Source organism: Phascolarctos cinereus, unplaced genomic scaffold (assembly GCF_003287225.1).
Source record: "Phascolarctos cinereus isolate Bilbo 61053 unplaced genomic scaffold, phaCin_HiC Scaffold_726;HRSCAF=1367, whole genome shotgun sequence".
Taxonomy (NCBI): Eukaryota; Metazoa; Chordata; class Mammalia; order Diprotodontia; family Phascolarctidae; genus Phascolarctos; species Phascolarctos cinereus.
The window spans coordinates 271383886-271395508 of record NW_027556098.1 but is presented as its reverse complement, the minus strand read 5'-3'; the positions used below and the strand labels follow the sequence as shown (position 1 = coordinate 271395508).

Sequence of the window (11623 nt, the reverse complement as noted above, 5' to 3'; positions counted from 1 at the left end):
CAGACCTCTTACTCACTCCTAGAGGCATTGGTTTTCTTTCCTCCTTTTCCCCACCTTTCCTCTCTGTTCATTCAGATATGATGTTCCAGGATCACATGGGATTACTCTCGCTCTCTCATTCTCTTTCTCTCTCTTTCTAACTCCCTCCTCTCCTGGCCCTTTAAATAGGTTTATTATGTAGAGAATTCATTTACTGGAAAAAGAGAAATAGGTGGGGGCCGGGGAGGAGAGAAAGAGGAGGAGGGAGGGAGGGGGGAGAGAGAGAGAGAGAGAGAGAGAGAGAGAGAGAGAGAGAGAGAGAGAGAGAGAGAGAGAGAGAGAGAGAGAGAGAGAGAGAGAGAGAATGGCAAAGACAGCTAGCTAGCCAAGAAGCAGGAGAGGGGAGGGGGAAGCGACTGAACTGGCAGAAGAGGGAACAGGATGGCACTATCCAGCTACCACCCACATAGCCCCAGGCCAAGGAGAGGCTCAGGTAGGAAGAGGTTAAGAAACCCTGAGCTCCGGAGACGGAAGCCATCCGTGTGCTGGTAATGGCTCAGATTGAAGAGTCCCAGAGGGAATCCTTGACTGTGCTCGACTGTGCTTCCTGCGCTGGTTCGACCAGTTACCCCCAAAGTTGCTGTCAGCTGGACACCGGCAGCACCCTTATCGGCAAGTAAGTTGTGTTCTTTTTCTTTGTCCTCTATTTAGCAGCCGGGGAGACCTGGGAGCGATCAAGGGAGTTGGTGAACTCCTCTCGAGCGAGCCTTTGAGGTAGAGCGGAAGGAGGCATCCCTGGGGGATGGATATGCGGGCCAAATTCAGCAGGTGGCCGCACTGCCAAAGGGCACCTGCTGCGGAGGGATTAGCCTAGGAAAGGGCACGGCATGGGGTTAAAAGTTCAGCCAGGAAACTAGGAGACGTTCTTGCTACTGGGACCGATTGAGTAATTCAGGATTTTAGCTTGAGGAATTATTATTGCTTTCCCATGGTTAGCCCCTAATAGGGGCTATTTGAAAGACTTCTGCAATGGTAACGACGCTGTTTAGGGGCGGGGATGGAGAAATGGATGGGAGGATAGGGGAATAGAATTGTGTAGGGATCCAGTTGGCTATTAGGTGGAAAGGGAGATTTCCGTGGCATCGGCCACTTCAAAAGTGTGTGTATGGGGAAGTGGCAACATACAGGGTGTATATAATGCTCTGCTTGCCACAAATCTTCACCTCAGTCCTGCTTTCTCTTTTAAAGCCTGCCAAGCAGGAAACACTGCTTCACTATTTTTCCCCTTCCTGGGCTTTATTCCATAGGATTGAAGGCTTAAAGGTCATCTAGTCCAATCCCCTCATTTTACAAAAGAAAAAAGTGAGACCGAAAGTAGTAAAAAAAAAAAAAAACCTAGCCCAAGACCATATAGGTAGTAAATGGCAGAGTCTGAATTTGAGCCCAGGTCCTCTATCTCCTGCCCTATTTTCCACTATACTATATATCCTGTCTAATTGGCTATCCAGCTTTTTGTAATATTTTGCAATATTGTTCAATGAATCTTGTGGTCAGGGTCCCTGCCAAAACAGGCCAGAGGGAGGTAATACTATACTGGAAAGAGCTATGGATATGGGCTCTGAGGATCTGGGTTGGAATCCTGGCTTTGCAATTTGCTACTTGTGTGGCACTGGGAAAGTCAATTCTCTGTACCTCAGTTTTGTCTTCTATAAAATTGGGAGTTTGGGCTAGGGGTTCCTAATCTTGGCCCCATGGATCTCCAAGGTGCCCCATGGATAGATTTCAGGGGCTCACCAAATTGGATGAGAAAAAATTACATCTTTGTTTCCATTATGCTCTGACTGAAATCTAGTATTTCCTTCGATTATTAACGTAGGCAACAAACATTCTAAGAAAAGGTATATTGTCTTCAACAAACTGCCAATGGGGTCTATAACACATATAAAAAAGTTAAGAACTCCTGGGTTAGATGATTCATGAAGTCTCTTTCAGCTCTGAAGCCTATGGTTATCATACTTAGCCCCACTGAACCATTTCACCTCCATACAGAGAAATCCTATAAGCTGTGCCTATAAGCTCTATAAGTCTGATGCCTTTCTGCAAGAGAGGGAACTCCCCAGTGAAGGATCCTTGGGACTGGGCTTTGCCTCCTGTCTGTGTGAGTTCCTCTGGATTTTGGAAAGGGGCCAGGTTCCTTTCTCCAGACCCACCCCATCCCTTGCCCTCAGATGTTCAAAAGTTCCAAGAGCTGTCCTAGATATCAGACTGGGTGGCACAAGCTAAGGAACTACACCTGAGAGCCCTGTCCAAGCATCAAGGGCAGAAGGGTGGTCTAGCCTTTCATAAAGACCCTGCATTATCCGGTACCATCTCAAAGCTCACCAACTGATATGAATGCGGTCCTTAACCTGCCCTAAAAAGACCAGTTGAAAAGCTGGAAAGGACTTGGTAATGAAAGAGTTGTAGAGGAAATGTGCATTCTCTAAAACAGCTCTAGACCCATGTTATCACACTTGGAAAATAATACAAAGGTGTCTGGTGTGGGAAGCATGTGTGGGTGTGTGGTAAACATCAAGAAGAAACTGTCACTCCAAGAAGGAATGACATCACTCCAGTTACAGGTGTAATGTAGTAGAACCTGCCCTATTCAGTGGTAAGGGGAAAGTGGGGGAGGATGGGAAAGGTGGAAAGGTTATGTCCAGGGCAGGTGGTTGAGAAGGAATGGAACTGGACTCAAGTAACATATAATGTCAGAGCTGTTGTTAGATGTGACAGTCATATACATGGTCTGCACAGACGTATCAGGACTGGGCTTTCCCACAATATCCCAACTCAGGCCCAAGCACTTCTCATATCCTCCTAAATCTGCAAATAACTGGATGTACCTGCTAGGAGTTACAAATAGATCCCAACCCGGTATTTCTTACCAAGGTCCCGTCCAGGTGGCATTGAACCATTATGTCTACCTTTCTAGACAGATGGGTCCATGAGGGTCCAGTGTGCCCAGACTAGAAGAGAAGAAACAGAACAGTTAGTCAGAAAGATTTATGAGGGAAGAAGACTGCCTCAGTGGCTTCCAAGTCATGGCTCCCCAGGGTTTCCCAGTGCAACTTTCTCCCAATCTGTGCTTTGCAAATCCCACCCAGAGCATCCTGGGCAGTTCAGAGCCTGTCCTACCATGGAGCCCAACAGAGACATCAGCTCAGCTCAGTCACAAACAGCAGTTCCTCCATGATTCCCCAGCTGCCTGCTGCACTCACATCAATCCAACTGAATCCCTTTGTTGTCCCCACAGATGCTCCCCTTGGCCCCAGAAGATTTCTGCTGTGCCTGGCATGAACTCTGGTCTGGGGATTCTTACATCTGCTTCAGTCTTTATGTGATGAAGGTAACGAAACAGCAGGGGAAACCAATGGGAATTCCCATTTGCCAGTTTTCATTTCTTCTGCTCTCCCCGAAAGCCTTCCTGACCTTTATGTTTTTAATAGCTAATGGGTAGCCAAACACACTCCACATAGTGAAGAGACACCCATGACCTATTTGCGTTTAGTCTAGAGGCTGTGTTGTTACAGCATGAATCCAGGGCACTAGAGTAGGACATAATTTCCATTCGTGTGTCTCTCAGTTTCTCCACCAGCAAAAGAGGCCTCGATATCCCAACTCCACAGTCTATCTGTGAATGGCCCATTTTGTGTATTTCCAGTTTTAGCAGAGGAAGCATCCTTAGAGACCATCTAGATTGGCCCTTCACTAGAGCACTTCTATGACTCGCCCCAGGTCCAAAAGGTAATCAGTAACAGGTTGTATGCACTAAGTGGTGTGGAAGAAAGAGTGCTGACTTCAAGTGAAGCAAAATCGAGGTTCAAATCTCACCTCTAATATTCACTATGTGATCACTGATAAAAGCATTTAACCTCTTCTCCAAGCTTCCATTTCCTCATCTGTAAAATGAGAATGATAATATCTGTAGTATTTATTTAACAGGGCAACTAGGTGGCTCACTGGATAGAGCACCAGGCCTGGAGTCAGGAAGACTCATCTTCCTGAGATCAAATCTGGCCTCAGACACTTACTGGCTATGTAACTGTAGGTAGGTCACTTCGGTTTTCTCATCTGTAAAATGAGCTGCAGAAGGAAATGGCAAATCACTCCAATAACTTTGCCAAAAAAATCCCAAATGGGGTCACAGAGAGTCAGACACAACTGAAAATGACTGAACAGCAACAACTTGTTTAATAGGATGTGTGTGTGTGTGTGTGTGTGTGTGTGTGTGTGTGTAGCATGTCTCAAAACTCTTAGTACAGTTTTAAGCATGATAGCTTAAGCCACAATTCAAACTTCAGATCCTCTGACTCCAATGTCATTGTTTATTCCACTATACTATGGACAAGCCAAAGGAAATCTTAAATCCTATCCTCCATTCTGCTTCAGGGTTACCCCTCTCTACTGAGAGGCCTTAACTGTTCAGGGGAAGCCAACTCATAGTCCTAACTGGAGACTATTCAGAAAATGAATCAGCTCCCTCCTCTAACTCCCCAGTCATAATCCCATAAGGCTCTACAAAGCCTATCAGAAAAAAGTTTCAGATTCTCCCATGTGAATTGACTCCAGATTCTCTATGCTGATGGATAGGAGCAATGACAGAGACTTGTCTATGTGGCCTTGGAGTGCATTATGGGATCATTTTGGCAGCAAATTTATATTTCTAATTATGTTTTGCTTAAGTTAAAATGTGTTGCATTCCCTGATCAAATGTTTTCTGGGTACTTTGGGGGAAGAAAAAAAATTGGGAGGAGGGAGAGACAAGGAACTGGGCCAGCTAAGTGATCTAGGAAAGGCATGTGGGGATTAAATATTCATTGTAGATAACTCAGGGCAGCTTAATACTTTGGCCACATAAAGAGAAGACAGAATTCATTTCAAAAGACCCTGATGTTGGGAAAGATTGGAGGCAAAGGGAGAAGGGAAAAGCAGAGGATGAGATGGATGGATATTGTCATGGAAGCAATTAACATGAGCTAGGACAGACTTCAGGGGATAGTGGAAGATAGAAGGGCCTGATGCACTATGATCCATGGGGTCAAGAAGAGTAAGACAAGACTCAACAATAACAACAACAGTAGATAGCCCACCTTCAGATGAACATTTATTCCATTTAATTGAAAAACCAAGAGTTGGGTATATTCCAAGTATGGTTATTCTGATCAGGGTGGGTAGTAACATCAGTAACAAAAAGCTTTTCCAACCTCCCTAAAGGCAGAATAAGAGGCAGTGATTGTAAAGCAGCAGGATGGATTGAAGTTAGACTGAGCCAAGAGCACTAGAATTTCATCCTCTGAGGATTTTTTAAGGTAAGGAGCAGGCATCTTCTTCCTCAGAGGACTTTGATCCAGGCTTGCCTAAGGGGCTTTCAGATGGACTAGATGAATTGCTGTCAGCATGATTTTTTTCATTCCTCCAACCTTGGCATTTTGATAAGCAGGCTATTCTGGTAAACAGAGGCCATGAAGGGGTAAATAACTCTCCAAAGATCCTTGCTGCAAGATGAGAGCCTGAATCAGACTTTTAACACATGGCCCTAGAGGCTGGTTCATTATCTCTCTAACCCAGGGGAGGAAAGAGGCTGGAAAGATCTGACAAGCCATTGGCCAGCAGCCCTAGCGCTCTGTGGACGCCAAAAGGCAAGGAGAACGAGAGCCTGTCTCTCAGGCACCTGCCCTTGCATCTCTCTCTCCCTGATGCCTATCTGGCTTAACTCGGATACTGTTTGCCCTAACTGGTTTTGGTTATGTACTGTCTGTCTCCACATAGCTAGTACTCTCTGCTTTAAAGCCAAGCAGTCCCCACTTCTGTGAGCCAACACTTTCTGGTGTGCATTAGAAAAGAGAGAAATGAAGTGACTCTAATACACTGAAAAAAATGCAATCAATCATTGTAGATAACCAACTTCATTGTACCTACTATGCATATGAACTGCGTTCATAGCACCTACTATGTGTTAGATACTCAGAATAAAATGACCGATAAAAAAAGAGTTCCTGTCCTCAAACTTACTTTAGATGCATCACTTCTGTAGTCCCACCATCACCATTTTAGGCCAGGACCTCTTCCCTTCAGACCTGGATTATTAAAGCAGTTTCCTAGTTGTATTCATTGTCTGCAATGTCTTCACCTTCCAATTCACCCAACATACCACTGTCAAACTACAAATAAAAGTATTTTTGTCATGTCCTCTCCTCAACAACTTACCATATTGCCTAGTACGCAGTTCAAAATCTTGTGCGTTCCAAAGCACTCCATATTATGATCCCATCCTACATATAAACTGTTATTTCATACTTCCTGAAACATCTTGTCCATTCCAGACAGACATGCCTCACGGCCTGCAGAATACACTATTGCACTTAAAATTCATACCACATTCAAAATATATACACCCATATAACATGTATCTGTTTCATACACAATATAATTTGTTTCATTATACATCACTCCCCTTTATACACCATTCGTTCCATCCAGGCTGGCCTGTCTGCAGCCTGGCACATAGTAGGAGCCCAGTCGATGCTAGTTGACTGTCTTTCAGCCCCCACGATGTGCCATCGTTCCCTCTCTATGCCTGTGCAGAGGCTGTCTTCCGTGGCTGAAATGCACCCCCTCCTCCCCTCTCCCTATTGGTGTTCCTAGTTCCTTCAAAGCTCAGCTCAAGCACCATATCCTACTTAAGGCCTTTCCTGATTTCCCCCACTACTTCCCCCCAAAATTACCTTGCACTTATGTTTTATCTGCTCATATGTGAAGTGTTTTTTTTCTTGCTAGAATGTAAGTTTCTTGAAGGCAGGAAATGTTTCACTTTTGTTTTATAACCCGCGGCATGGTGCTTGGCGTATTGTAGGTGATTACTCGATTTATTGATTTCATATACAGTATATTCCCTACCTGGAACATAAGTTACTTCAGAAAAAGAACTATATCTCATACTTAAGCTTCCAAGAATATGAGAGCTGGAAGGGATCCTCTAGTCTAATTCTCTCAATTTGCAGATGACAAAACTGGGACCCACATTGGGTAACCCAGCATCACAGCTAGGTTAATGGCAGAGCCAGGGGTCAGAGGAATGGCACAGTGGATCGATTGCCAGGCCTGGAGTCAGGAAGGCTCATCTTCCTGAGTTCAAGTCTGGCCTCAGACATTAGCTGTGTGACCCTGGGCAAGTCATTTAACGCTGCTTGCCTCAGTTTCCTCAACTGTTAAATGAGCTGGAGAAGGAAATAGCGAACCATTCCAGTATCTTTGCAAAGAAAGCCCCAAATGGAGTCACAAAGAGTTGGACATGAAACGACTGAACAACAACAGAGCTAAGAATTCAGTTCTTCTGATAGTCAGATCAGGTGATTCTGAGGGCATCCAGAAACTCTCTTATTATCTCCTTATTTATTTTGAAAGGGAATATGGTATAATGAGTAGATCACTAGATTTGGGATAAGGACATGTAGGTTTAAAATCTACTTCAGATATTTGCTAGTTGGCTGTGCTAGCATTACTTCACCACTCATTGCCTCAGTCTCCTCATCTGTAAAATGGGGATAATGCTACTTATAATACTTATCTCACAGAGTTGTAAGAATAGTATTTCACAAACCTTAAAACACTCTATAAATATAAGTTATTAAGTTCTAGTTCCCCTTAGCCATCTTTTGCCTACACTCTCCAATTTGAAGGTTATTATCTTTCATATAGAAAATACACACAATATAGGAGTTTTGTAGCTCTGTTCTTTGGTAACCATTTATGACAATACCTTTATTAAGCACCTGCTGGGTGCAGAATATCTGCACCACACAGTAGTCCTATCCTTTCCTTCTTCTTCTTGTCACGTAATATGCTTTAAAATGTCTTTTTTTAAAAATTGTCCTTAGCATTTTTACAAGCATCAGCTCATCCTGGACTTTAGCTTTAGAATCATAACAGCTCAGAATTTGAGGAATAGAATTAACTGTCCCTTGACTAAGAAGAATATCCTTCTGGTGCTCTTCTTATTTTTTTTTTAATTTTCCTGTTTGTCTTTGGTTAACCTCCTTCCATTATTTATGGATGTTCTTTTAAAAATTTTTATTATTTAATTTTTAATTTATGGAATAAAACATGCATTTCCATAACATAGTATATTATAAAAGGTTCTTTTTAAATTAGAGAGCTTCTTGTGCAGCAACACTGGTTTCTAGAGGAATTATTCCTCCACCCTTTTCTTCCTGGTCACTATAATTTGCAATTTCATTACCAGAATTTCAGTTTTGAGAGTCTCCTATATTTCTTGTCATCTTCCCTTTAACTTCAGGTTATTGGACCGTGTGTGTGTGTGTGTGTGTGTGTGTGTGTGTGTGTGCACGCGCACGTGCACGCGCACACAAATTAGAGTGAATGTGCTAATGGGAAAAAAAATGCAAGCTCTGTCCATCCTCTGTGTGTTGCTCCAGAAACATATAAAATCAAAATTGTTTTCAGCCCATTCCTCTGTCACTTTCTTCTGAAACTTACCAGGCTCATCCTTTCTTAGGTCCCTTCTGTATCTAGCTCATGATTTTCCAGTCTTCTGTTATTCTTCTTTTTTGTTACTCCAGATATCCTCCATGGTTTTTACCATTGTATCTGAACATTTTTTTTCTCCTTCCCTCTCACAATTTTCATTTTAAAGTCTTCTTAGGCAGGTTCATAAGCCTCCAGCTAAAGGTAGTTTTCCTAGTCCTCATGAGGTGAGTCTTGAGCTCCATTCCTTGTCAAGAGCCCATCATTCTTAAGCCATGGTCCAGAAAACCTAATCCTGTTCTTTGATACCATCTGCATGCCCAGCTGCTCACTTCGTGAATCCTCCCTTGGTTTCCAGAGTCTCAAACCTTTAACTGGAAGGAGAGATTAAAAAAATCTATCACCTACATCTCAACACCTTTCACTTTCCTCCCCAGGACTTCCATGTCACTCAAGACACCTCCTTGGCTTCCATGGGTGTTCTCACCTGCTACTGCGTGAATCAGCAGACGTCTGCATTCTGTAGCCTGGCCTCTGCCAGATACTTCTGACAAGCCTGCTTCTAATTTTTTTTAGTGGAGCCAGGCCTTTTATCCTCAGGAAAGTGAAAGCATTAAAGAAAGACCTGCAATTTTACAATTCAGATGGATCGGAGACTAACACATTACCATAGTCATATATTGTTACAATGGGAATTTTTAAGTGCATTTCAACAGAAACCCAAGGAGCTTTTTAAATGGAGAGATGGGCTGCTTCCTTCACACTTCCAGATCTTTATTTCTAGTCGTATGCTCTTTACCTGAGATCCAATCGTGTGTCTTTAGCCACCCGACTGTACATTTTCACTTGAATATCTGCCAGAACCACAAACTCGACTTGTCCAAACTTCAGCTTGCCATTTGTTTCACGAAAACTAACTCCCCCTCCCAAATTCCTTCACTCTGAACATAACAATGCCATCCTTTCAGGTGCCAAGTTTGAAACCTTGGAGGCCTTATCCTCTGACATCCAGTAGTCACCAAGTCTGCTCGATTCCTCCTTCCAAATGCCATCCTATATTCATCTCTTCTTTTCTATTTATTGTCTATTTATTTCTATTTTTATTTACTTTCTGTTCTACCCTACAATAACCCTCCTGTCCTCATGCTTGGGCTGAGAGGTCCGATTATTTTTCTACCTCCTAATCCCCAATCTGCTCATCCTTTTGCCTTATCGCTTTTCTGTTTGACTGACTTTCTTTATTTCTTAATCTTATCCACGGTATGCCTTGGCAATTTGATTTTTCTTATTTTAGAGGGAATAGTGTAAAGATTCCTTGGATGAGTCAGAAGATCTGGATTTGCATCTTGTTTTTGCCACTTGCAAGACCTTAGACAAGTCACTTCCCCTCCCTCTCTCAGCCTCACTTTCTCCCTCATTAAAATGAGAAGTTAGATTATAACAAGGGTTTTTAACTTGGGTGGCTGGGTGGGGTCTGTGGATTTGTTTTTTAAAATATTCTGAAAATTGTGTTTCGACATAGCTGGTTTCCTTTATAATCCTATGTATTTTATTTTATGCATTAAAAAAGTTATTCTCATATGGAACCCATAGGCTTCACTAGAATAGGGGTCTAGGACAGCCACAATGATCAATAACCACTGGACTAGCTGATCTCAACAGCCCCTTCCAGCTCTAACATTCTATGATCAATTGAGATGATTCATTTAAAGTGCTTTGCAAACCTCAAAGTATTATATACATGTCAGTTATTATCATAGTCTCGTGGTTTTTTTTTTAATTTGGTTCAGATAAGAATGTATAAAAACTAACTAACTCATAGAATCTCAAATTCCAAAAGCCTTTCAATTGTGATGTAATGAATGACTCTGGCCCCTAATTGAGGAAGGCTGGTGCTCTGGGTTGCTATCAGAAGACTCATGCAGTGGTCTAGCTGTCTCGGGGTTGCTAGGATAATTTCATAGTCTTTTCTACCTTTGGGTAGCATAGATTCTCTTGTACTATTCAGTTACCCTTTCTGCTTGCATCCATTGACAATTGTTTTATATTTAAGTTCTCCAGATTTTTTCTAAGATAGAAGGAATAACTGCTTTTTGTAGTTGAATAAAAAGCATTAGGTTATTGGTTTTGTAGTTATTATTATCTCTTTTTTATGGAATTCAGATATAAATGATTCTGGGACAAGTGGCTAGTCTGCTACATTATTCTTTTACATTTAATGCTCCGTGGATGATTGCGCAGGTGGATAAAATAGCTGTTTACTGTAATTTAGTAAACTTGGTGGAATAGAAACTCGTTCTCTGTAGGATTCCTGAAAGCATCCTTGGTACCACTCTAGTAGTAGATAAGACAATAGGGATGATGTGTTCTTCTTCCTATTGCCACAATGGTTTTTATTTCCTCCATTAGGTACCTATATTTTGACATTTTTTTTCCTTTAGGTTCCTGGGAGTATTTGATATAGCAATACTACTATAATGTCGTTTTAAAATTGTTATGGGGGGCAACTAGGTGGTGCAGCAGATAAAGCACCAGCCCTGGAGTCAGGAGGACCTGAGTTCAAATCCAGCCTCAGACACTTGACACTTAATGGCTGTGTGACCCTGAGCAAGTCATTTAACCCCATTGCCTAGTACACACACACACACAAAAATGGTATGGGTCCATGTTCTGTGCTAGAGATGGTAGGCAAGAGGGTTTTGGGATTTCTTTCATTTTTTTCCCCATGATAATGCTCTAGTTTGGGCATCTAGGTGGCACAATGAATAGAGCACCAGGCCTAGATCTGGTACTCATCTTCCTGAGTTCAAATCTGGCCTGAGACACTTACTAGCTATGTGACCCTGGGCAAGTCACTTAACCCTGTTTGCCTCAGTTTCCTCATCTGTGAAATAAATTGGAGAAGGAAATGGTCAACCACTCCAGTATCTTTGCCAAGAAAACCTCAAATGTGGTCACCAAGAGTTGGACATGACTGAAAAAACAATTGAATAACAATGTTATAGTTTTAGTATAATTTATTTTGAATTTTTAAGACTATTTTGAATCCTGTATTTTTGTCATCTGTTAGTTTGTGAAATATAGAGAGCTTCTAATATATAATTCTACCCACCAGCTC

The 11623-nt window shown here is 42.3% G+C and overlaps 1 protein-coding gene across 1 annotated transcript in view; it reads left to right on the top strand.

The window, feature by feature from the left end:
• Window positions 1-308: 308 nt before the first annotated feature.
• KCNJ5 (potassium inwardly rectifying channel subfamily J member 5) overlaps window positions 309-11623 on the top strand; it is a 51614-nt gene continuing 40299 nt past the window's right edge. The window contains exons 1-2 of the mRNA XM_020963821.2: window positions 309-655; window positions 3275-3367. The gene's annotated coding sequence lies outside the window, so the exon portion shown is untranslated. The remainder of the gene's footprint in view (window positions 656-3274; window positions 3368-11623) is intronic.